General features: G+C 41.8%; 1 protein-coding gene and 1 pseudogene across 1 annotated transcript in view; both read right to left on the bottom strand.

The window, feature by feature from the left end:
• LOC149286381 (uncharacterized) overlaps positions 1-26,146 on the bottom strand; it is a 276,304-nt gene that overhangs the window by 66,119 nt on the left and 184,039 nt on the right. The window lies entirely within an intron of this gene.
• Positions 1-26,146, bottom strand: part of LOC149286387 (uncharacterized) — a 29,577-nt pseudogene that overhangs the window by 2,312 nt on the left and 1,119 nt on the right.

Genomic DNA, 26,146 nt, shown 5'->3' with positions numbered 1-26,146 from the left:
CATATCACCATTAGGAAGAACTTCCTGACAGTAAGGGCTGTCCGACAGTGGAACACACTCTTTCCTTGGAGTGTAGTGGAATCTCCCTCCTTGGAGGTCTTTAAGCAGAGGCAGGATGGCCATCTGTCGGGGATACTTTGATTTGGATTTCCTGCATGGCAGGGGATTGGACTGGATGGCTCTTGCGGTCTCTTGAAATAATTATGACATAGAATCAGTCTACTGTTTTAAGTCTATATTTCTCAAAGATTTTTGGGACAATTTTTACCTGCAAGGTTTAGACTTTCATTTTATGAACTGATGTTTATCCTTATTGCTAGGATGCAGTTTACTTATTGTGATGCTTTGTGATACTTGTTTTTACTTTGTTTGTTTTTTTAAGCTGGCCATGTGCCGTAATAAATTATTCATTTATTCATTTGTATTATTTTGTAACTCAAGACAAAGAACCTCCAAGGACCTGAATGAAATCTACTGTGTCTGTGACTTATTTTTAAGTGTGGAAAGTGGTCAGTGTATTGCCAATACCTATATCTAGATATTTGCTTCCATACTCTGCCATGTTATTGTTGAGCTGCATCTGGGAGCGTCACCCTCAGATTGTAGTGTACATTGGATTGTGAACGCGATCGAAATTCAGAGCCAACAAGGACCTGAGAGGCGGTGTGGTAATCCCTTTTGTCTGAGGTATGTGCATCAAACACCCACTGCATTCAATTCGTGTTCACGCCATTCTTTCCCCACCCAGGAAATATTCTAAAGAGATATAAACCTTCCTGAACCCCCAGTTTCTGCCCCAAGCACCAATTTCAGTATAAATGTCAGGCCCAACTTGCTGTTCTTCAGTGTCAGTCCAGTTACAGACAGACACTCTGTTTGTTTTCTTGGCTAAGCACCTCAATGCACTCACCAATTCCAATTGTCGCAGGAACTACTGACCTCTCCCCATTCCAAATCCTCAACAATTGGAATAAAGCTCTACATAGGTAATAGATTCCTTTAACATCTATTCACCACTCCCACCTTTGTTACCTAGATCTTGAACACTTATATATATAGTATGTGTGTCTGTGTATTTTCCTTTCCCCCTAAATGAAACACAAAAACCTATTTCAAATGCCTCTGACATACTGTTTGATTCAGGACCTGCTATAGCTGGGCTGGATCCAGAAGTCACTGTTGCCCCAGTAAAACTATCTCGTTCTATTGAGCTAAGTACCAAATTCCTCTAAAAGCACAGCACTTGCGGGTGTCCTCCCCAGACTCCAGCATTTTGGGTAACAAAGGGCCTCTTGAATCAATCATGGAGCTAAGCAAGCTCAGGATGGAAAAGAAACATTAGAAAAAAAGCAGATTTTTTGTTCCCCTTTCTTCCCTTCATAGACATTACTCATAACTGATCATAGAATCATAAAATCGTAGAGTTGGAAGAGACCACAAGGGTCATCCAGTCCAAGTGACTGCCCTGCAGGAACTCTCAATCAAAGCATCGCCGAAAGATGGCGATTCAATCTCTGTTTAAAGACCTCCAAGGAGGGAGACTCCACTACACTTCGAGGAAAGAATGTGTTCCAATATCAAACAGCCCTTACTGTCAGGAAGTTGCTTTAATTCTATAATTCTAAAGTGGAACCAAAGCACTCTGACAGTGAATGATGAAAGGGCCCTCAGTCTTCACAGGAAGGGCAATGGATTCAGGTTCCTTACCCACAAAGGCCACATTCTCATAATTCTCCATCATCACAGAACTGTATGTAAGTTTCTGCTTCTTTGTCAACAGTTTCCATTCCTCCTCGGTGAAATATACTGCTACATCCGCAAAGGTCACCTGCAATAGAAAATAGCCTTATCCAGAGAGTAACTAAGCAAAAGGGGAGGAAAGCACATGGTGCATCACAAATATTATTTCAACACTTCAGAAATCAGTCCAGGAAATAAACTTTAAATTCTGCAAGAAAGCAAAAAGCTACATCCTTTGAGATCCAGTTGGTCTCGAATCCTTTCAATATAATATACAATATGATAAACAATAAATTTAGACCATTTCTGAGATATTATTGATTGACTGGGATACTGCTTACCCCAACATGTAAAGTATATTTAGTCACCAAGGAATTATAGTGAATTTAGCCATATCTCTCCTAATTTCAAAAGCAGTTCTAGGGAGTACTCTGGGCTTGAGGGCCACTGGACCCATCCCCAATTTAGGTTCAGAGAAATTCTTCCACATCCCTCAGCATTTCACAGATGGGCAAAGCAAGACACATGTGGACAAGCAACAGCAGAAGGAGTTCAAGATGGCCAGAGTTGTTAATGATGAAGATCGCACAAGCGAGGAAGGGCACAGCAGTTTGCTTTTGCTTCTGACTCCTGGCAAGGGCAAGGCCCTGCCCCTTTCTCTCCTCCCCTCTCCCTCTTTTGAGTTGATGCGCTGGACACGTCTTTTGAACTTGGAACACATTTTGCAGCAACTGAAGTGAACTGAGGAGAAGAGGGAAAGTGGGAGCAGGAGAGAGAAATGGGTCATTTTCAAAGCCCTTGAAAAAATGAGGTGACATTAAGCAAGACTCCCTCTGGCAAACTTGGACAGTTGTTCTCCGCTTGCTTTCATGAGCCAGCCCAGCAGTGACCCAGATGAAACTAATAGTCAAGATGGCAATTTACCAAAGAGTTGTTGCACCTCGGCAGCTTCTTCTTCTTGGAGCTCAACTCCCTCCGCTTGGCCTCTGTGTCAGCCATCAGGTAGGCAGGGGGTTCCTGGTGGGCCTGCACTTTGGTCACTTCCAGCAAAAGATACCGCAAAGCAGTGTACAAGGGGGCCAAGATGAAGTTCCTGAGAAAAGAGACCAGGGTTAGGCTTCGTTTGGAAAGAAACCTTGTAGCATTCAAAGCCACAAAGATGGAGTTCAAGCATCCTGCTGGTGACATACGCAGGTGACATATGCCTCCTTTGGGCCAATTGAGAGGTGGGCATCCCTTCCTCCCTCTGCACCAAACAAAGCCCCTTGGACCTAGCATAGACTCACAGCAGCTCCCCTACACAAGTTACTCCATACCTTGTTAGATTAGCTGGGGATCAGGGGATGGGAAATTGGGAAAGGCCCTGGTTATGTCCCCATAGCTAGATGTGCAATGAGTTTATCATCTGCTGAAACCTGCAGAGTTCCCCAGTGGCCCTCAGAGGAAAATGTCTTCGTTTTGCTTCTGGCTACAGAAACACAGCTGGATTCATCTCCAATACCTTGCACCCAACACTCCCACCAGGCAAGAAATGGTCATGCGGGATGGCTTCCACAACTCCATGGTAATACCTGGGTCAGTGAATGGCCAGTTGTAGCCTATTCCACCTGGAGCAACACTGGAGCATAGAGAGTTCTCCTGGGTCAGGCTGTCTGGCCTGATGGCCCCTCATTCTCCCAGTGGCCAAACCAGTTGCCGTCCATCCCCCAGGGAGGCCCCAGTCAGGCAGGGCAGGAAAGGATCTCTCTCTTCTCTGGTTGCCCCCCTTCCATGGGATCCAGCCCTCCTCCCCAATTCCCATGGCAGCCTTCTGCATGTAGAGAAGTCACAATTCTGAAAGTGTCTTTGCCCACATAGAGATTGCCCATTTTCCACACTATTGCCTGGCCATGTTGGCTTGGGAATGTCCTGTTCTTGCCACATAGAATCATAGAATCGTTGAGTTGGAAGAGACCCCAAGGGCCATCCAGTCCAACCCCATTCTGCCATGCAGGAACTCTCAATCAAAGCATCCCCAACAGATGGCCATACAGCCTCTGCTTGAAGACCAAGGAAGGAGACTCGACTGCACTCCGAGGAAGGAGTCTATTTCAATGTTGAACAGCCCTTACTGTCTGGAAGTTTTTCCTAATGTTGAGGTGGAATCTCTTTTCCTGGAGCTTGCATTCATTGTTCTGGTTTCTAGTCTCTGGAGCAGCAGAAAACAAGCTTGCTCCCTCCTCTATATGACATCCCTTCAAAAATTTAAACAGATCTATCATATCACCTCTTAACTTTCTCTTCTCCAAGCTAAACATCCCCACCTCCCTAAGCCATTCTTCATAAGGCATGGTTTCCAGACCCTTCACCATTTTAGTTGCCCTCTATGATTCTATGATTTATATCCCAGGTGGAGAAATTCTGGGCCCTGGGCTGGATAAGACCTGTATTACTTTATGGATCTGATCCACAACCTCCCCTCATTTCACCCCCTTTTTCATTTAGACACTGGTGAAAATAATCATTTCATTTTTCCAAAAGAGACAAATCTCTGAGTTTAACTGCTGTGTTAATAATAATAATAATAATAATAATAATAAATGTATGTATTTACCACCTTTCCAGAAAGATCAGAGCGGTTTGAAAATTGACAATTACAAAATGTGTGTGTTTGTGTGTGTCAGTCGTAGCAGTTGCATGAAGTATGCACCTCCTCCCTCTGCTTGCTAAAGCCACACAGAAATTGAGGCATGTACATTTGTGTGCATTGTTTCTGAACGGATCTATTGTCAAAATCACAATTTCTTCACTTCTCCTTGTATATTTTTTAAAAAGATGCACAATGCTGAATATGTTGCACTTATACAACAAAAATTTATAAATGTATAAGTTTATGAGTGAAGATTGCATCCTGGATTATGCTCATTTTGGGAAGTGAAGACATAAGTAAATTTATTATATAAACCCAGTGAAACAAATACCTCACAAAACTCTAGTAAACACCACATAGACACACAGTCCGCATAAAACGGACTCGCTGGCGCACTGTGTCTCTGGGGTCTGGAAATTTCACTTCCACCTTTTGGGAAGACAATGCTGCCAGAGATTGAATTTGGGGCTTTATTCCTGCAAAGCATGGGCTCAGTCTCTCAGCTGCAGCCCATCCAAATGATCCTGGACTGAAACATTTAAACAAATGTCCTCTTTCAGCTCCAGGAATAGAGACCTACCTTCAGTACAAAGACCCTGAATCCTGCAGCGCCAGAAAGGCCTCTTCTGCAGCCCTTTCTGGCCGGAGCTTCCCTGGGTCAGAGGCCGTCTCCTCAGCCGTAGAGAAGGGTTGCTCTGAGTGCGAAGGAGGAGGAGGTCCACAGGGCTGAGGGAGGGAAGGCAATGGGGAAAGGTCAGTGCCAATGGCCATGGAGGGCAGAAGGTGACAATGCCTAGGAAACTCCTCTGAGTCCCAGTCCTAAGAATGAATGGCAGGAGTGAGTCCAGGGGGCTGAGGGGGTCTCCTTTCCCAAAGGGGCAGGCAAGGACCGGTGGGACCCTCCCCAGCTAGGGCCCAAAGGGAGGGTCTTTTTCCCACCTCTCTCCCAGCCCCCAAAGTCCAGCCTCCCACTGGCCCTGGGTCCCTGCCTCCCCTTCCTCAGACCCCCACAGACCCCTTCCTTCCTTCCTTCCTTCCTTCCTTCCTTCCTTCCTTCCTTCCTCCCGAAATAGAGGGCCAGAGGCACAAAGGGACACACTTCCTCCCTTCTGGCCCAAGGAGCCTGGCCTCCTTCTGACTCTGGAGCCTCAGGAGAGAAAGAGAAGCCTTTGTTCAACTGAGGCCTCAGAGAACGTTCTGGAACATTATTCCTCACAATCACAAATAGCACACAAAATGGCTTCCGGAACACAAAATGGCTGGGTCTGCCTGAGTAGTACATACTCTAAGGAGAAGATTATAATAAATAACAAAATATAACTAAAATATAAGTCATACAAGGTATTAAGGGTCTTGCAGGTACAATATTTGTAAGTATATAATATTCAATTCACACAAGCTATTAAAGAAATAAATAAACCTAAGAGTCCAATTCTGAGTCTAACTTCCAAGATCCGCTCTTTAACTCTCTCTCTCCATCTCCAACCGACACAATTCCCCCAACTGTCTCTTGGTCTCTCAGGCCTTATATCTCCTTCTCACGGAAGCTTCCAGAAGAACCTTTATCTTGCTCTCTGATTGGTCAAGAGAGCCTTCCGTAGCAGTGATGTCACTCTGCATTTGCATAAACCTCCCTTTTCTGCCTGAAGACCTCCATTGACTGGAGCCCAGTCATTACACTTTCCCAAGGCAAGGCTTGCACCTATTTCCAATGTTGTTCTTGGGGCTGCCTTCCAGTTGTTTCCAGGTCTTATGGTGACCTTATGGGAGTCTCTGAAGGGGTTTTCCTGGCAGGTTCCTTCAGAGTGGGTTTCCCATGGCCATCCTCTGAGGCTGAGAGAGTGCAACTTATCATCATCATCATCATCATCATCATCATCATCATCATCATCATCATTTATTTCTATAGCGCTGTAAATGTACACAGTGCTGTACATACAAATGATCAAGTCAATAAAAATAAAACCTGCCAATCTACAAAATATGTATAAAACAATAGGCAATAATATAAAATAGAATTGGTTAAAATAAGCATCAACATCAACATGAGGGACGTTTTCGCCATGCTTCTGGGAAGCAAACAGAGGACACCTCATTTTATGGCATTATATTGATCCTGGGGTCCAACAAAACATGGCGGAAATGCCCCTCACATCCCAAGATCATGAAAAGATCCCAGACATTTTTGACCACTGTGGGTTACAGAGAAGTCCCTGATGCATGGAGCCGTGGGTCATGCTTTGCCCACCACATTTTAACCTGAAAGGAAAGCCCAGGTGGGATGGGGAGAATCTGGTGTCACTTTTAAGGCATGTATTATTTAAGCATGAGCTGTTTTGCATGATTTCAAATGTGTATTTTTATTTCTTGCAACGTAGTAGGGCCCAGGGCAGTTCACCAATGCTCCCAGAAAGGGATTTTGGAGAGGACTATTTTGGGTTCTTGGTGGGAAGAAGCCGTTGTATTCCATGGGCACAAAAGGAAGGTCCCAGAAGGTCCAATGCTTCAGACAGCGACTCCTCCCCAATTGCAGAAGCCCTGCTCCTAGGTCTCTGGCCTCTCAGCCTGGAGAGACACAGCTTCTTTCCAGGGAGCTCTCCATTCGGCCTCCCTTTCTCCTCTCCCAAAATGGAGGACAAAAGAAGGTTCTGGCTACTAGGGTTGCCATGACTCTCTTCCACAAAACTCCAGACGCAAGTCTACAAAAGCATATGCTACAAATTTTTTCATGCAGTTAGTCTCAAAGGTGCTACAAGATCCCTTAGGATACTGATATTCCTGAATAACATGGCTTATGGTTGAATCTGCACTGCAGAATTCATGCAGTTTGACATCGCTTTAACTGCCATTTCTCAATGCTATGGGATTCTGGGATTTGTAGTCTCTTTTCACACTAGAGCTCCCTGAGAGAGGCTACATAGCTCACAAAACTACAGATCCCAGATCTCCATAGAATTGAGCCATGGCAGTTAAAGCAGTGTTGAAATGCATGATTTCTGTAATGCAAATTGAACCTATGTCTCTGAATCCTAGCCCCTTGGAAGAGACCTTAGCAAAGGTAAGTACCCTTGACTTCTATGGGGCAGAGAGGGAGGGAGGGAGGGAGAAAAGCCCCAAACAGCCATGAGACAAAGAGGGATTCCTACTCTAGGGATCATATCCAGAGGTTGCCATGCTGGCCGGACCATACAGCAAACCACAATAACACCCACAATCCACAAAACAGGGATACCTTTAGTGGCCAGCCAAAATGCACAAAATAGATAAAACAAGCTTTTGAAGCTCAACTGGGTTCTTCATTGGGAAAAAGTGTTAAACATCAAACAGGAGAAAGGTATCACTGTTTTGTGGGTTTTGGAGGTTGTTGTTTGCAGTGTGGCCAAAAAAACCTTCTCCTGGATATGCTTTCTAGATTTCAGGATTCTGTACTTTTTAAAACTTTATTAGTAAAAGGGGGGAAAAAACCTATGGGACCAACAACAATAACACAGATACAATTAAAAGACTTGACAAATACAAATATTCACAAGCGACAAAACTTGTTAAACATACTAAATGACATCCAAACTCACCATACATCCAACCTCAGATTCCACAACAAACAAACTAAAAGACTTCCAAAGTTTATGTTCTTTGCTGCGTCTTTGTTTTCTCTTTATCCGTTTTATGCCCTTCAGTCTTCCTTTCTTTTTTGATATAGTCCAGCACTTTATCCCAGTCTTCTATCAATCTATACATTTTAGTTTTGTTTTGTTTCTGTAAGATCCTTGTGAGTTTATCTGCTTCCAATGCATCAAATAGTCCTAACAGCCTTCCTCTACTTCAAGAACTTTCCTTTGTCTCCATTCTTTTGCTAGGGCCATCCTTGCTGTTTTTGCTAGGGTCATCCTTGCTGTTTTTGCTAGGGTCATCCTTGCTGTTGTGTCACACCTTCCCCCGTTAATCACTGGGCAGTGAATCCTATCCCTCCCATGGCTCCCACATTTCTCCTAACCTGATCCCCATTCGGCCTCTCCCTGTCTCCCTGCTTCCCTTCCTCTGTTCCCTCTGGAACTGCCGCTCTGCTGCCCCTAAAGCAACAGCAATTCATGACCTTTTTCTCTCTAAATCCTTTAACCTCCTCGTTCTCACAGAAACCTGGCTCCCAGCCCATGATACTACAACCTCCGCTGCCCTTTCTTTTGGTGGTCTCTCCTTCACCCACTCCAGCCGCCCTGAGGGTCGAGGAGGAGGGGTTGGTATCTTGCTATCTAACTCCTGCCAGTTTCAAGTTCTGTCTTCCCCACCAGCTATCATTCCTCTTCTTTTGAGTTTCATCCTATTAGACTCTTTTCTCCTCTACAGCTCCGTGTTGCAGTTATCTATCGCCCTCCTGGTTCTGCCACCCAGTTCCTCTCAGACTTCGAATCATGGCTGACATTCTTTCTTTCAGACTCAGTCCCCACTTTGATCCTAGGTGACTTTAATATCCACGTTGATGATTCCAATAACCCGACAACATCTCGCTTTAACTCTCTCCTGGCTTCTTTTGGCCTCCAACCACACTCCAACTCTTCAACTCATTCTCTTGGTCACTGTCTTGACCTGGTTCTGTTAGGGATGATGGGAGTTGCAGCTCTTCTCCTGGCTTTCACTCTCACCCCCTTGGTCAGCGGAAGAACAACCAGTTTGACCAGTAGCTCTGAGAATTGGCTGAAGATGTCTTCCAATCTTCTCTGGAGTCTGCTGGTTCTTGTTCAGCTCTCAAGACACCAGTCAACACAGTAGTCTTCTTAAAAAGATCTACTTTTATTCTACTATATACACTATGCACAAAACAATTCACTACTCACAAAACTCTCACTACCATACTCCTCAATACCCACACTACTATACTCCTCAATACCCACACTACTATACTCCTCAATACCCACACTACTATACTCCTCAATACCCACAAAAAGTATTGCCATACATTATTGTTTATATAGACATTTGTCTCTCTATTCATTATACAGTTGCCACCTCCTGGGCGTGTACATACATTATGATTGACATACCATACTTGGCTCAATCTAGACCTCACATTGCATCATACATTACTGTCCACTCAATGACTCTCAGGTGATATCAATTTGCACCTTTTCACTTTGTCATTGCCTCATATGTCCTTGGCTTTCAGGACCTTCTAATTACATTACTTACAACACCTGTGTGACAATTCAATAACTTTTGCTGTGTCATGTTACTTTCAAATACATTCATATACATATTATATTTCTTGTGACTATATATCCCATGTGGTTTTTTCCTGACAATCCCCTCCGAAATAGAATATTGTATGTGAATTATATTGTCATTCCAATCAACTGAGACAATCTCTCGTGTTTTTCAACTGTCAAAGCCTTTGTAAAAATGTCTGCTATGTTGTGTTGTGTCTCTATGTACTTTAACTCTATTTCTCCTTTCTGGACCATTTCTCTTACATTCTGGTATCTTACACCTACGTACTTTGTTCTGTTTTTCAGACTTTCTGTTTCTGCCATTGCTATACAGGACTGCGAATCTTCATGAATTTCTACAGGAATTTTAAAGCTTTCATTCAAATCAATCAATAATTGTTCTATCCACTGTACCTCATTTGTGACTTCATTCAAAGCTGCGAACTCAGCCTCACTAGTGCTCAATGCTACGTTTGTCTGTTTTCTACTTCTCCACACAATGGGACTTTCGCTGTATCTTATAATCATTCCAGTCACTGACTTTTTGTCCCCTGATTCCGAAGCAAATGAACTATCTACATAACAATCCAAATCAGCATTGCTTTTTCTAATTATCAACCTCTTGTCTATGGTTCCTTTCAGATACCTAATCAAATGTTTCACTGCTGTCCAATCCTCAATTCTCGGGTCGTTTACTCTTCTGGCCAAAACATGAACCGCGTACGAGATGTCTGGTCTGGTATGGCTAGAAATAAACTGTAAAGATCCAACAACACTTCTAAACAATCTTTTATCCTCAAAAGCTCTTGTAACTTCCTCTGACACAAAACCTGTAGTCATCGGAGTTTTCACAACCTTTGCACTATGTAAACCACATTTCTCAATTAACCTTTCAATTTTCTTGCTTTGACTCAGCAAACAATGCCCTTCTTCAGTCCATTCTACATTTATCCCTAAGTAAGACTTCAACATACCTAAATCTTTCAACACAAATTTCTTTGACAATTCATTTTTCACCAACTCAATTTCTTTCTTTGATTTGGCTGCAACGCACAAATCATCCACATAGATCAACAAAATTACATCTCCTTTTGTGTATACACAAGCATCTGCAACACTTCTCTTGTAACCTAACTTCTCCAATTCATCATTGATGCATATATTCCAAGCTCTTGCACTTTGCTTGAGACCGTACAATGCTTTCTTCAACCTGTATACATTCTGACTACCACCTACTTCAAAACCTTGAGGTTGCTCCATGAAAATTTCTTCTTCTAAATTGGCATTTAAATAAGCCGTCTCAAAATCAAAATGCTCTACAATCAGATCTCTCTTTCCTGCAACTGCTAATACCATTCTTAAACTCTCTGCTTTTGCGGTTGGAGAAAAAGTTTTGTCATAATTTTCAAACTGTTCCTGTGAAAAGCCTTTTGCTACCAACCTTGCCTTATATTTCACACTACCATCAGGCATGTCTTTCCTTTTATAAACCCACTTGCAACCAATGACTTTTTTATCCTTGGGTCTTCCTACTATTTCAAAAACATCTTTCCTTTCTAAGCAATCAAATTCACACTCCATTGCTTCACACCACTTCTCCTGTTCCTCTTTAGGAAAATTTTCTATTTCAGCAAAACTTTCTGGTTCTTCAAAAACCAAACAAGCTTTTGCATTGGTCACCACAAATCTGTCAGGAGATTTTCTAGTTCTTTGACTACGTCTAGGTACTAACTCTGTTGTTCTGCCTCTCTCTTCCTCATCTCTGTCTACACTGGAAGTTGTGGCTTTCTTACTGAATCTCTTGTCCTCTGTCATGCGTGTGGTTTTTGGTCTGGACATTTCACTATCTGAGGAGCTATCACTGCTACTCGTGGATGGTTCTTCTGGTTTTACTATAACCCCTCCATTTCCTGGAGATGCTTGGCTTTGGGTCTGAGTCTCTGCCTCACTTGAGTTGCCTAACTTCACAAACACTTCCTTATTTGCATGGAGTTTTTCCCAACCAGCATATCTTTCAAAATTGGCAGATCTCGAATGTCTCACTTCTTTTCCTCCTAAATAGAATTTGTAACTGTTTCCAGAATACCCCAAAAACATCATTCTTCTACTCTTGGGTTCACCTTTGTTTCTAAAGCATGCAGGTGTGTACACATATGCATATTGACCAAAGATTCTTAGGTATTTAAAATTAGGAATTCTACCATATAGAACTCTATAAGGAATATCATCTATTACTGAATGATAGAGTCTATTGGTTATGTGTACAGCTGTCAAAACAGCTTCACCCCAAAAATTATCACTTACACCCGCGTCAGCCATCATACAAGCAGTTAACTTTTTGATTTCTTGAATCTTTCTCTCTGCAAGCCCATCCTCACTAGGACATGCAGGATTTGTTGTGTGGTGTGTTATGCCAACCTTTTGAAACCAATAAAACAATTCATTAGATAAAAATTCCCCGCCTCTATCAGTTACAATCCTGTCTACTCTGAAATCAAATTTTCTTTCAACCATTCTTATCCAAGATTTTAAGCTTTGCCCAGCGTCTGACTTATTTTTCAGTATTCTGACAAATGTAAATCTAGTGTATCTGTCCACAATTACCAAATAATACTTGCATCCTCCTATAGATAAACAGTTTGCTTGGGCAACGTCAGCATGTACATATTCAAAAGGTCTTTGTGCAATTCTTTGCGTCCTTTTTGCTACAGGATATGCCTTAATTTTCACTTGACTACAAATGGTACAATCCAAATGATTTTTACAGTCTGCCACTCTCAAATCAGGGCACATACTAATTAGGTTCTTTAAGCATTTAAAGCTTGCATGACCAAATTCTCTATGTAACTCATGTATACAATCCTTGTGTAACAGAACATTATCAACATTGTTTACATTCTCTACTTTGAAATGATCAACATTTTCTTCTAGGAAATAAAGCTTGTCTTTCTTTAGCCCTATTCCGCACAGCTCACCATTTAACTTTATCTTGCAAAAATTATTTTCGAAAATTACAGTGTAGTCCTGGTCTGTTAATCTACTGACTGATAATAAATTGTTTTCCAACTCTCTTACATGTAGCACATTATTAAACTCTTGTTTTAACCCCGGAATGTAAACAGATCCCATTTCTTTTACTGAACTTACTTCATTGCCATTAGCTAGAACTACTGCATTAACATTGGCAGATTTCTTATTTTCAATTAACTCAATGTCATTACACATATTACTAGTTGCACCAGAATCTATTAACCATTTAGAATCTTTTCTATGTTTCTCTTTTATCATTGTGGCACGCTCCTTCTTGTTGCAACTGCCTCTGAAAAATGTCAGCTTGTTCTGTCTCTGTTGCTGAAAGTTCCGCGTCTGCGGTCTGTTATCTCTCTGTTTGTACTGGTCAGCAGCCAATTGTTGACAGTTTCTTTGCAAATCTCCCGCCTTTCCACAGTGGTAACAACATCGTTTTTCTCTCGCGGGAGCTGCTGCTTGGTGTTCTCTTAACTCAAGCGCCTGGTGCAGTCTCGGTGCTGCTTTCGGTGAGTCTTCTTTTTCAGACACTCTTCTCTGGTTTTCTTCCAAAATTCTTGCTACTATCAAGTCTCTGCTCAGTTCTGTCTCAGGCAAATTCTGGAGACTGTTAGTGATGGAGTCCCATGAAGAGTCTAAAGACTCTATTAGGATGTAACATTGCTGTTCTTTACTTATTTGAACACCTCTTAATTCTGCCTCCACAAACAGGTTTTGCATTTTCTTTAAATGTTCAACCACACACTGTCCCTTAGTCATCTTTTGTCTATAGATTCTTTTAGACCAAAGCATTTTGGCAAAAGCTGTAGTTGGAGTATGTAGCCTTTCAAGAGTCTCCCAAACTTCTTTTGCGGAGCCCTTATCTCTCACATCGTTTATCATGTCCTCCTCGAGCATCAAATACAAGCATGCTTTTGCCTTGCTATCTCTTTCTTTGGCGGCTGCATTTGCATCGGCTGTTAGCCCCGTCTGGACTGTGGCCCATAAACCTTCTTTAATCAGTAGTGACTGTGCATAAACTTTCCAGGTGGAGTAATTGTGGGAGTTCAACTTGCTAAACTTCAACACTTCCATCTTATCTTGTGCAGTGACTCAATTTGGCAAAGTCCTTCCTGAGTTTGCACAGCTGCCTCGTCTCGGGCTTTTCCAAAACACAAAACACTTCACTCACGAGCTTACCAGTGCAGCGTACACAGCTTGCTCTGCTCGGTCGTCCACAAAACATTCTTTCTCTTCCAGGAAAGTTCAGCTTCTGTGGATGCTGGGTGTTCCAGTAACAGGCTCTGGGCCCATAACCCTTGTTAGGGATGATGGGAGTTGCAGCTCTTCTCCTGGCTTTCACTCTCACCCCCCTGGTCAGCGGAAGAACAACCAGTTTGACCAGTAGCTCTGAGAATTGGCTGAAGATGTCTTCCAATCTTCTCTGGAGTCTGCTGGTTCTTGTTCAGCTCTCAAGACACCAGTCAACACAGTAGTCTTCTAAAAAGATCTACAGTGGTACCTCGGGATACGAATTACCCAGGTTACGAAATTTTCAGGATACGAAAAAAATTAATTTAAAAAAACTGTTTCGGGTTAAAAAAGTTTTTTCGGGTTACGAAAAAACTTTTGGTGCTTTTCGGCGCGATTTCGCACCAAAAAGCGGCTTTTCCCCATTAGCGCCTATGGGGATTCGGCTTGCGAAAGCCTTTCGGGTTACGAAATTGACAGCAGAACGAATTAATTTCGTAACCCGAGGCACCACTGTACTTTTATTTTAATATATACACTATGCACAAAACAATTCACTACTCACAAAACCCACACTACTATACTCCTCAATACCCATAAAAAAGTATTGCCATACATTGTTGCTTATATAGACATTTGTCCCTCTATTCATTATACAGTTGCCACCTCCTGGGCGTGTACATACAATATGATTGACACATCATACTTGGCTCAATCTTTACCTCACATTGCATCATACATTACTGTCCACTTAATGACTTTCAGGTGATATCAATTTGCACCTTTTCACTTTGTCCTTGCCACATGTGTCCTTGGCTTTTAGGAACTTCTAATTACATTATATGCAACACCTATGTGCCATTTCAATTGCTTTTGCTGTGTCATGTTACTTTCAAATAAATTCATATACATATTATATTTCTTGTGACTATATAATAATAATAATAATAATAATTTGTTTTATTTATATACTGCTATTCCAAAGATCAGAGCGGTGAACAGCAAGTCAGCTAATTAGCAAGTAAGCTAATTTGCCCCCAACAGTCTGGGTACTCATTTTAGCGACCTCGGAAGGATGCAAGCCTGAGTCGAGCTTGGGCCCTTTCACAGGTATTGAACTCACAACCTTGTGGTTTTGAGTGAATGGCTGCAATACAGGCATTTAACCACTGCGCCACCAGGGCTCCTTTTTATATCCCATGTTGTTTTTTCTTGACAATACTTTCTTTCATTCTTGACGAAAGTTACTTCTATTGCATGTATCTTCTTCAGTACAAGCTGTTCCTTTCTCAAAGTACTGCCTTTTGTGTTGCAAGAGGGGCTGCACTTAGGACCCTGACAGATATCTCTCTCCCCTTCCATTCACCCTGCTTTCCCAAAAGGGCTGGAGAGCATACCAAACCAGCCACAGACCCTTTCCCTGCTCTTGTGTAATGCCAGGTCAGTCAAAAATAAAATGCACATAGTCCATGATCGCCTACTGGACCAAGAGACTGACCTGGCTTGTTTCATGGAGACTTGGCTGGGTGATGAGAGCTCAGCCACCTGGGATCAGGCCTTACCAGCCGGGTTCTCCATCAGTGAGCAGGTAAGGGGACGTCGCTTTGGTCCATGAAGACAATCTTGCTTTGGCCAGGATACCTATCCATAAGATGGACCAATCGAATGTATTTGCCTCAGCTTAAAGACTAGAGAAAGTCTGGGGATTCTGTTGGTTTAATGTCCACCCTGTTGCTTAACATAAATACTCTCTGGAAAAGATAACATCAAAATTAACACAAACCAGGGAAAGAGTGACATTCCTGGAGGAAGAATATAAAAAAATGGGAAAAGAGATAGAGAGATTAACAAAAGAACATACTGAAGATACAGCAGAAAGAATTAAATTAGAGCAAAGATTTAGGGAGAGATGTCTTAGAATAAGAGGTCTTCCCGAACAGAAGGACGAAGATCTATATAAAAGGATAATACCAGCCTTGGCTGAATTTATGGACCTAGATAATGAAACTTTTCTCCTTGAGGTGGACAAGATGTTTAGAGTAAGCTCCTGGGTCGCAAAACAGAAGAGACTGGCCAGAGATATCATGGTTTATTTTGTTAGGACTCAAATCAAAGAAGCAATTCTACAACAACATTTTCATACAAGATTCAGAATTGAAGAAAATGAAATTTTATTGTTTAAAGATATCTCTGGGAAAGTGTTAAGGAAGAGGAAGGAATATGGACCACTGACTAAGGTTTTGCGCAGCAATGGAATCTACCACAAAAGGGAAGTAACTCAGGGCCTATCTTTTAAATTCAAGCAAAAAAGATACCAAATCAACTCGGTACAAAAAGCAAGACATTTTCTACATGAGAATGAGAAAGAACTTAATAAAGGGGACAGTCAGAAAGTTGAAAGAAACAACCCTGGAAAAGGAGAAGAGGATAAGGAGGAAAGAGCTTAGAAGAAGAAACAGAAGAAGGAGAACTGTTTAGGAAACCAGATCCAAACACAAGAGAGGACGATATAGATGGAGAATATGAGGATGAAACGGGAAAAGACGGACATCCTATAATCGAATGTTAAAGGAATCAACAGCCCAAAAAATGAGGTAAACTTTTTCATTATTGAGGGAAACAGAGAGTTGATGTCATTTGCCTTCAGGAAACCCATATAAATAATAATAATAATAATAATAATAATAATAATAATAATAATAATAAACAATTTGTTTTATTTATATACTGCTATTCCAAAGATCATAGCAGTGAACAGCAAGTAAGCTAATTAGCAATAAGCTAATTTGCCTCCAACAGTCTGGGTACTCATTTGTTGAAGAACGCCAAATTGGGGAAAGAATACATAACAGCCTCAAAAAAGAAGGGAAAAGGTGTAGTGACATATGTATAGGATAAATGAGAATCTAAAGAGGTATTCTGAGACCCCAATGGATACTTGGTTGGTGTAGAAGTTACTTTACAAGACCAAAGGATCCTAATGGTGGGAGTTTATGTACCCTTAGAAAATAAAGGCCTGTTCTTTGGAAAATAGAAAAAACAAATGCCAGACCATATGTGCGATAGGACCTTAATGATGGGAGATTTGAATAGACTGATAGACCCCCAGATAGATAGAAAAGCAGACAACAAAACATACTCAAAGCAAGGGAAATCTTTCTTTGAGTTAAAAGCAGCCTTTGCATTAGAATCAAGTATGGTCTGTCTAAGGGATTTACGTTCTTTTCAAACACCCATCAATCCTGGTGGAGAATAGATATGTTCTTCACTTCCCCGACTATTAGCACAATGGTGGAAGCAGTAGAAACCCTAACAAAAATCCTATTGGATCACGACCCAATTTTATTGTCTTTGAAGAATAAACCTAAGGAACTGATATGGAGACTAGATGAGACTTTGTTAAAAGACAGAAAAATTCTAGATAAAGCAAAAACAAACCCACTTAAATTCTTCTCTGAAGAAAATCTGAATGGAGAAGTCAGCCCAGAGATCGTCTGGGACACAAGCAAAGCGGTAATGAGGGGTTTCTATATGAAGCAATCTTACGAAAGGAAAACAAATAGAGAAAAGAATTGGAAAGAACTACAGGAAAAGTTAAAGGATAAGGAACAATTACAGTGGACCCTTGTTATACGCTGGGGTTTGGTTCCAAGATCTGCCGTGTATAACAAAATCCGTGTATGCTCAAGTCCCATTACATATAATGACATAGCAAAATGGTGTCCCTTATAAAAAATGGAAAATCAAGGTAAATCTATACTTTTTTGTAACATTTTCAAACCGTGTATACTTAAATCCGTGTATAAAAAATCCGTGTATAAGAAGGGCTGACTGTACTTAAAGAAAACCCCCGAAACAAAATGATTCAACAACAGATTAAGAAGATTCAAAAGGAAACATACACATGGCTAATAGAAGACCAGGAGAAAAAATCAAGATACATCAAACAGAAACACTTTGAGAATGCTAATAAACCTAGGAAATGCTTACCATGGAAACTGAAAAAGGAAAAGGAGAAACAGATCTTTTCAAGTGTTGAAGAAGGGGACAAGATTTATTCCAACCAAAAACATATGAAAGAATGTTTATATAAATATTTCACAAACCTACACAAAGAAGAATATATTTCCCAGGAGAGGATACAAGAATCTTTGGACAGAAAAGACGTAGTAAAGATTGATGAAGAACAGAGAATCGAACTTAATAAACCAATAACGGCTCCTGAGATGCTAGAAGCAATCACTAAAACCAAGACGTCGAAAGAGCCAGGGCCAGATGGCCTAAGCACAATGTATTACAAGAGCTTACAGAAAGAGCTAATTAAACCCTTGTAGATATCATGAATAGACTCTCACAAAGAAGAACGGCTGACTCTCGGAAGATAGATGATATTGTACTGATTCCTAAAGAAAGTAAGGAGCTGCTGGAGGTGAAACATTTCAGACCGATTTCTCTCCTTAACAACGATTATAAAATCTTATCAGAAAGATTTTTTAAAACCCTACAGAATATCATAAACGGAGACCAAACAGGCTTCCTCCCAAAAGGCACCTTAGAAACAACACAAGGAATTTAATAGATATTATAGACTTCTATGAGAAGAAAACAGATTAAAAAGCAGCTATGATTTTTCTTGAGGCCGAAAAGGCATTTGATGAAGTTAATTGGAACTTCATGTTGGAAACCTTAAGAAAAATGGTTCTAGGAGATAACTTTCTCAGCTGGATAGATGCAATCTATAGAAAACAAACATTGAGACTTATTATTAATGGGGGGAAAGTGAAGGCGTTACCTGTAATGAGAGATACCCCTCTCACCTTTGTTATTTATGGCCACTTTAGAGACTTTGAGTCCTAGCATTAAAGAAGATAAGAAGACCAGAGGCCTGGAAATGAAGCAGGAAGAGTACAAACTTAAACTATACGCAAACGACGTGGTGATATACTTATCTGACCCAATAGAAAGTGTTAATCCCCTGCTTTATAAATTAAAGGAATAGGGACAGCATTCAGGTTTCCGGATTAAAAGGGATAAGACAAAAATGTTACCAATGAATTTAACAAAAGGATGATCAGGAAAATCTACAAGAGGAGACTGGCTTTAAAGTAGAAGAAAAGGTCAAATATCTAGGTGTTGAGTTCACCTCTAAAAACCGAGACCTCTTTAGAAACAGCTACAAGAAATATATGGGGTGATATCAACCAAGATCTCGATAGATGGGCTAAACTCAACCTATCCCTCTTGGGAAGGATCAGGACAGTTAAAATGAACGTACTGCCTAAATTACTATTTTCATTTCAGAATATACTATCCTTCTTAATGACAAACCATTTTTAGAACGGCAGAAGGACCTGCAAAAATCCATCTGGGCAGGAAAAGACCTAGAACCAGATTTAAATCTCTAATAGATGATGTAAGGATTCACAATCCTCTCTTCTATTTTGACCTGACACCTCTTTGGGTGTTTGAAGGACAGTCGTGTGGATGGATTTTAAAACACAGACCAAGCGGCTGATTTAACAAGAATACAGTATAAGTTTATTTTTAACACAGAATAGGCAAAGGTATCTTTGACATGGAGTTGTTACTATGTCTTCTTTTGTTACATATATACAGGTCTGGTTTTAACTCTATAGTAATAATAATAATATTAACTCCGCCACACAGGCTATTACTATCACTCAAGAAATGATGTAAGCCAAAGCCCTCTTCCTGAGTCTGGTTCCACTGAGTCTCTCTCCTCCAGACTCTCCAGAACTAATCCTGTCCCTCTCTGGACAAAGCAGTTCCTTAAGTAACCATCCCTCAGGAACTATGGGAACCCACTCCTCTCTTGGACTCTACTGTTCCCATCCTCTCTATCACTATCTCCCACTGAACTCCCGCTTCATCCCTCAGGATTGCAAACCCTAACTGACTCCACCCAACTGCCAAGCGGAATCTTCAAACTCCTCAGCCAGCACCTGATTGGCTTAGAGTCTCTGGCTTCTGATTGGCTGGTTTGTAAGTCAGTCCGTCACACGCCTCCCCCCTTTAATAGGTTCATTGAGACACAGAACCAAACGGTTCTATGGTCGAAGGAACTCCCAGTTATCAATTATACTTACCCATTATATATAACATTATACACACATCAGGTGACACATGTGATATATTTCATATACTTGTTTTATCAATAACCATTTCCAACTTAAATATCTTTGGTATTTTCCTGTATGTTCCCCTTTTAAACATATGTCTAATATCAGTTCTACCTGTTATAACAACTTACCATCATTTTCTTGTAAGTTTAGCATATTATATCCATATCCCTTATCACTTGTTGGGTTTTAATATTTTAATAACACTTAAATAACCTTTTCCCCAACTTCAGATCTTTATATGTTCCATTTAAATGTTTTTATCAAACATATTTAATCTTTTAACCCTTTTCTCTTATTGATGGAACATCATCTCCAACTACTTTGCCCCGTTCCCATTATGGTTTTGAAAACATTTCATCTTCCATTATACTAATGGCAAACTACAATATATTGGTTTTCCAGTCTATCAACTCAATTATATCCTTGTCCTTTTTAGGAGTCTTCTCTGGATCAGTCCTTGTAACTGACCACGTGTTTCTTTTTACCGGCTGTGGACTTAACACCTCATCTAGTAAAAAGTCTTTGCTTCCTCCTGTTTCACTGGACCACATTCCTTGAGTGCGCTGAGCAATCTTTACATCTTCCTCTGTAGACCGTAAAGTGTCCCTTATCAAAATCATCCCGTTCTCTAGATAGTTCATCACAATCTTTGGTCTTTTTCCCTCTGTTGAATCTCCTTTTCCAGTTGGTTGATGGCTTTTGGGGTCCCACCAACGCTTCTCTGTCATCCGGTCATCACCAGTATGTTTGACAGCGAAGTTTATAGACGTGAACATGTTCTGCATATACACAGCTATTCTTTCAACTTTTACTTTAAGATTCTTCCAGTCTCTGTGAACTAAACCATTTTCTTGGGTTATATCACCCATTTGCCAAACTACATATCTTTCAACACTGCCCCATTTAATATATATCTTCCAAAACCCTGAACTCTTTATTAGAACCTACAAAAGCCTGCTGTGATGCTTTTAATAACTACTTCGCAGACAAAATCTCTCAGATGAGAGCCGATCTGGATGCTGGCCTTACGACAGAGGCAACAGGAGATGTGTCCAGAGCCTCTGTCTATACTGTTCTTCTGGATCAATTTGAGTCATTAGTACAGAGGATGAGGACAAGCTCCTTGGGAGAATGAAAAAGACCACTTGCTCTCTTGATCCTTCCCCGTCTTGGCTGGCCGTCCAGGGGGAAGATACCATCAAGATGCTGCTAAAAAACATAACTAATGCATCTTTCAGGGAAGGCTGTCTTCCATCTTGCCTCAAAGAGGCGGTGGTTAAACCACTTCTACAAAAGCCTTCCCCTTGACTTCTGGACAGAAACAATTACAGGCCAGTTTGGATCTTAATATTCTTAGGCAAGGTAATGGAGAGGGCAGTGGCCATTCAACTCCAAGCAGTCTTGGAAGGAATGGATTTTTCTACATTCATTTCAAACTGGATTTAGGACGGGTTACAGAGTTGAGACGTCCATGGTCGCCTTAGTCGGCGATCTCGGTTTGAGCATCGACAGCTCTTTGAAAAGGGGAAATGGGACCCTGCTGGTGCTCTTCAACCTCTCAGCGGCCTTCAATACCATTGACCACAGTATCCTTCTGGAACATATGGGAGAGTTGGGAATTGGAGTATTACATTTCGTCAAGGTTCCAGATGCTGTCACTTAGGGACAGTTGTTCGACCAAGAGAGACCTCAAGTTGGGCGTCCCTCAAGGTGCAATTCTGTCCCCAATGCTATTCAACATTTACATGAAGCTGTTAGGTGAGATCATTCGGAGACATGGGGCGGAGAGCAGGGAGACCTTGAAACAGTAGTACATGCGCTGGTCACCTCTCGGCTCAACTTCTGTAACACACACTACATGGGGCTACCCTTGTTCCAAGTTCAGAAACTTCAATTGGTACACAATAAGGCAGACAGGTTGGTTACAGGCACTTCTAGAACTGCCCACATTACAGCGGTTCTTAAATCCCTCCACTGGATGCCCATTAGTTTCTGGGCAAGATACAAGGTGTTGGTTCACTCTGGAACGACCTCCGGATGAGATGCATCCTATTAACACCTTGGAAGCCTTTAGGAAGGCTATTAAGACAGACCTCTTTCCAGACTAGATTAGATCTATTGACTTGCCTCCCCCTCCCCCTGACCCTTACCCTTGCCATCGTTACTGTTATGGAAATTGCTATTGATGTATATCGTTCCTGCCCTCCCACCTCTCCTTCAGAAAATGACCCATTTCTTGCCCGAAAAAACTTTTTTACTGTATTGTGTTATGAAAGTTTTAAATTTTCTTGCTGTTTAATAGGTTTTTAAAGGGTTGATTAATGTTTTTATAATTGGGAGAAGGGTTGGGGGTTTGGAATTTTAATTGTATTTCTTAAATTTTATTTTATTTTATTACTGTAATCCTCTTTGATTCCTTTGAGAAAAGGTGGAATATAAATAATAATAATAATAATAACAACAACAGCTCTTCAAGGGGGTCAAAAGCCCTTTCAGTATGCTCCCAGAACTGGGGAGGAATGTTTCTGGGGCTGTGGGTCTCTCTGTTGGTCCTCCTCTGCAGGGTTGTTGTGAAGGAAAAGATAAGTATGTGAGGGAGGGTGCCCAATCTGGATCCTGTGGGTCTCTAAGCCTAGCTCCCAGGTTGACAGGGGATTGCCAGAGTTTTGAGGTCCCTCCGTCTCCCTCCTTTTGGCTTTGGCCAAGAGGATTTTGGCTCTTCTCTCCCCCCCCCCCAGAGACTCCTCCCCCAGGACTCCAGAGAAAACTCCCCCCCAAGCAAAATGCCATTGAATCCTATCCTGTGCAATGCTTTCTATTTGGCACAAAACTCTTCCCGAAATGAAGCATCAGAAGAGAGGGGTTCTCCTCGGCCCCACTTTCCACAAGGGAGGGGGCTCCTCAAAGACCTTTTTACCTTTGGATCCCCCTCCCCTCCATGGCCATGCCTCTCTCCAAGGGTCCCACCGGCCTTCATTTCTCATAATAACTCCCCAAGTACCCGGGACCCAAGGAATCCCCCAAGGAGGGGGCAGGGAAGGAAAGAAGGAGAGGAGGCCTTGCAGGACCCCTGCCTTTCTTTGGGGGGAGAAGAGGAGTTTCTCCCCTCCAGCCATTCCTCTGAATGAACAAGGGCTCTCCCCACTTCCCTCCCTCCCTCAGAACAGACTGTGAGGGCAACAATGGCTTCTGGGGCTGAGACTGTGCAGGCGCATATAGTCCCAAAGGCCCCTCCTCAGCATGCGCAGGGATTGCCAGGTCCTAGATGCTGCTGCTTATTCCGCTGGCGGCCTTTGTGGGAAAGGAAGGTATGCGCCGGGGTTCAGTGGCCTCCCCTTCCTTCCCTCCTTTCTTCCTTTGAGGAGACCGCAATGGAGGCCAAGGTGCAGTGCTGGACTTAGGAGGGAAAAGCAGGAAAGGAAGGCTCTGCTTTGGAAATATAGCTCTCTCTGTGTATCCTGTATGTTTGTGTCTGTGTCTCTGTGCTGTTCTTATGGCTGGGAATGGAGAAGAGAACTGAGGAGAGAAGAAAGGGTCAGTTTTGGGCAAATTCAGAAATTCTGTGCATCAAAGTCCAGTGTGTTGAAACAGTAAAGAACTTTATTGAGAAGACATAGAAATTCAGTGATTAAGCCAGAACTGACCACTCCAATCCAAACAATACATTAAAACCCCTAAAACAAAAAACATGACCCTCTTCCAAACCTAGCCCCCACCTCCAATTCCCACAGTCTCTGCCCCACAGGTAACAAGGCCCCCTTTTGCCATTCCCAAAAACTAGCCCTTTCTCTTAATGCCGGCCTCCAACTTTCTTCAGCCAAAATCCCACACATTGCAAAAGCTATAATTCCCATAACTATTCTAACCAGCTGCAACCCAAATCCCAACCTCCCATCTACCTAACCTATACCACAACCCACAATCCCCAGCCAAACTGACAAACCAAAGCAATTATCTATACTATTGGCAATTAAAACCTAAACTTAACAAAATCCAACTTGAAAACATAGAGACATATTGACAGACAACTTTTACAAATAAGATCACAAAGGCCTTTTCTTTGCACTGCTGGATTGAAAATATATTTTTTGTATTCGTTATTGACAAATATAATGTTAGGATTTGTGTGGCTTCTCTCCTCTGTGGACTCTCTGATGTGCCACTAGGTGTGACATCTGAGAAAAACATTTCCTACAGCGCTGGCATCTGTATGGCTTCTCTCCTGTGTGGACTCTCTGATGTATCACTAGGTCTGACTTCTGAGAAAAACATTTCCCACAACGCTGGCATTTGTATGGCTTCTCTTCTGTGTGGACTCTCTGATGTATCACTAGGTTTGACTTTGATGAAAAACATTTCTCACAATGCTGGCATTTGTATGGCTTCTCCGCTGTGTGGACTCTCTGATGTTTCACTAGGTTTCACTTCTCAGAACAACATTTCCCACAACTCTGGCATTTGTATGGCTTCTCTCCTGTGTGGACTCTCTGATGTATCATTAGGATTGACTTCTGAGAAAAACATTTCCCACAAAGCTGGCATTTGTATGGCTTCTCTCCTGTGTGGATTCTCTGATGTGACACTACGTGTGACTTGCAAGAAAAACATTTCCCACAACGCTGGCATTTGTATGGCTTCTCTCCTGTGTGGACTCTCTGATGTGACACTACGTGTGACTTGCAAGAAAAACATTTCCCACAACGCTGGCATTTGTATGGCTTCTCTCCTGTGTGGACTCTCTGATGTATCATTAGGATTGACTTCTGAGAAAAACATTTCCCACAACGCTGGCATTTGTATGGCTTCTCTCCTGTGTGGATTCTCTGATGTATCATTAGGATTGACTTCTGAGAAAAACCTTTCCCACAATGCTGGCATTTGTATGGCTTCTCTCCTGTGTGGACTCTCTGATGCATGACTAGGATTGACTTGTAAGCAAAATGTTTCCCACAATGCTGGCATTTATGTGACCTCTTTCCTGTGTGGACTCTCTCATGACTCAAATGTTTTTCTGTAAAGAACGACAATTACAGATGAGACTGAAAATCAGACGTAACAGAGGAGGGTGTTACTGCATGATTTAGCCCTCATTAATCCCTCCTTCTTAGAGATTACATTAATAAAGTTGCTGTGAGTAACCTAATCATGACCCTGATGCTTATGCCCCTAAATCCATTGAACAGTTGCATTCTTACTCCTAGGAGCTAGTAAAGAAGAGACCGTAGGGGAACTGCCTTGAGGGAATCAGTAGAAGAAGATAGTCAAAGGACTGTTGAAAAAAAAATTCAATTAAACATGTGCAAAAATACTTTGATTGACAGGTGGCATCATATCCTGTGAGACGGCCACTGAATGCTGAGTCAGAGCCCAAGGCATGATGCAAGCTAACTGCAGAGGATGCTTCATGCTGTTTGGCACCAGGAGAGGACTCACAACCAATACAGTATGCAGGTCACATGAGGATTGGAGTGGATTGGATCGGAGTTGTGTGTACAAGGGATGGTGAAGTTGATGGAAGTCGGAGAGGAGAGCTTGCAAATATTTGTATTATTTTGCAACTCAAGATAGAGAAGCTCCAAGGATTTCGATGAAATCGACTGTGTTTGTGACTTATTTTTAAGTGTGAAAAGTGGTCATTGCATTGCCAATGCCTATATCTGGATATTTGCGTCCGTACTCTGCTATGATATTTTTGAGCTGTATCTGGGTGCATCACCCTCAGATTGTAGTGTACATTGGCTTGTGAACGCGATCAAAATTCAGAGCCAACAAGAATCTGAGAGCCGGTGAGCTAATGCCTTTTGTCTGATGTATTTGCATCAAACACCCATTGCATTCAGTTTGTTTCACACCATTCTTCCCCCACAAAGGAAATATTCTAAAGTGATATAAACCTTTCTGAACCCACAGTTTCTGCCCCGAAGCACCAATTTCAGTATAAATATCAGCCCCGACTTGCTGTTCTTCGGTGTCAGTCCAGTTACAGATAGACACTCTGTTTGTTTTCATGGCTAAACACCTCAATGCACTCACCAACCCCAATTGTCATGGATGTATCACCATTATCAAAGCCTTACATCTATTCACCACTCCACCTTTGTTACCTAGTTCTTGCGTGTGTGCATGAACACTTATATGTATGTGTCTGTGTGTTTTGCTTTCCCCCTAAATAAAAC

This window comes from Sceloporus occidentalis, unplaced genomic scaffold, assembly GCF_023333645.1.
Source record: "Sceloporus occidentalis isolate IW3139 unplaced genomic scaffold, rSceOcc1.0.p SCAF_69, whole genome shotgun sequence".
NCBI classification, from domain to species: domain Eukaryota; kingdom Metazoa; phylum Chordata; class Lepidosauria; order Squamata; family Phrynosomatidae; genus Sceloporus; species Sceloporus occidentalis.
The sequence above is the reverse complement of the archived record's forward strand: the minus strand, read 5'-3'. Positions and strand labels throughout refer to the sequence as shown.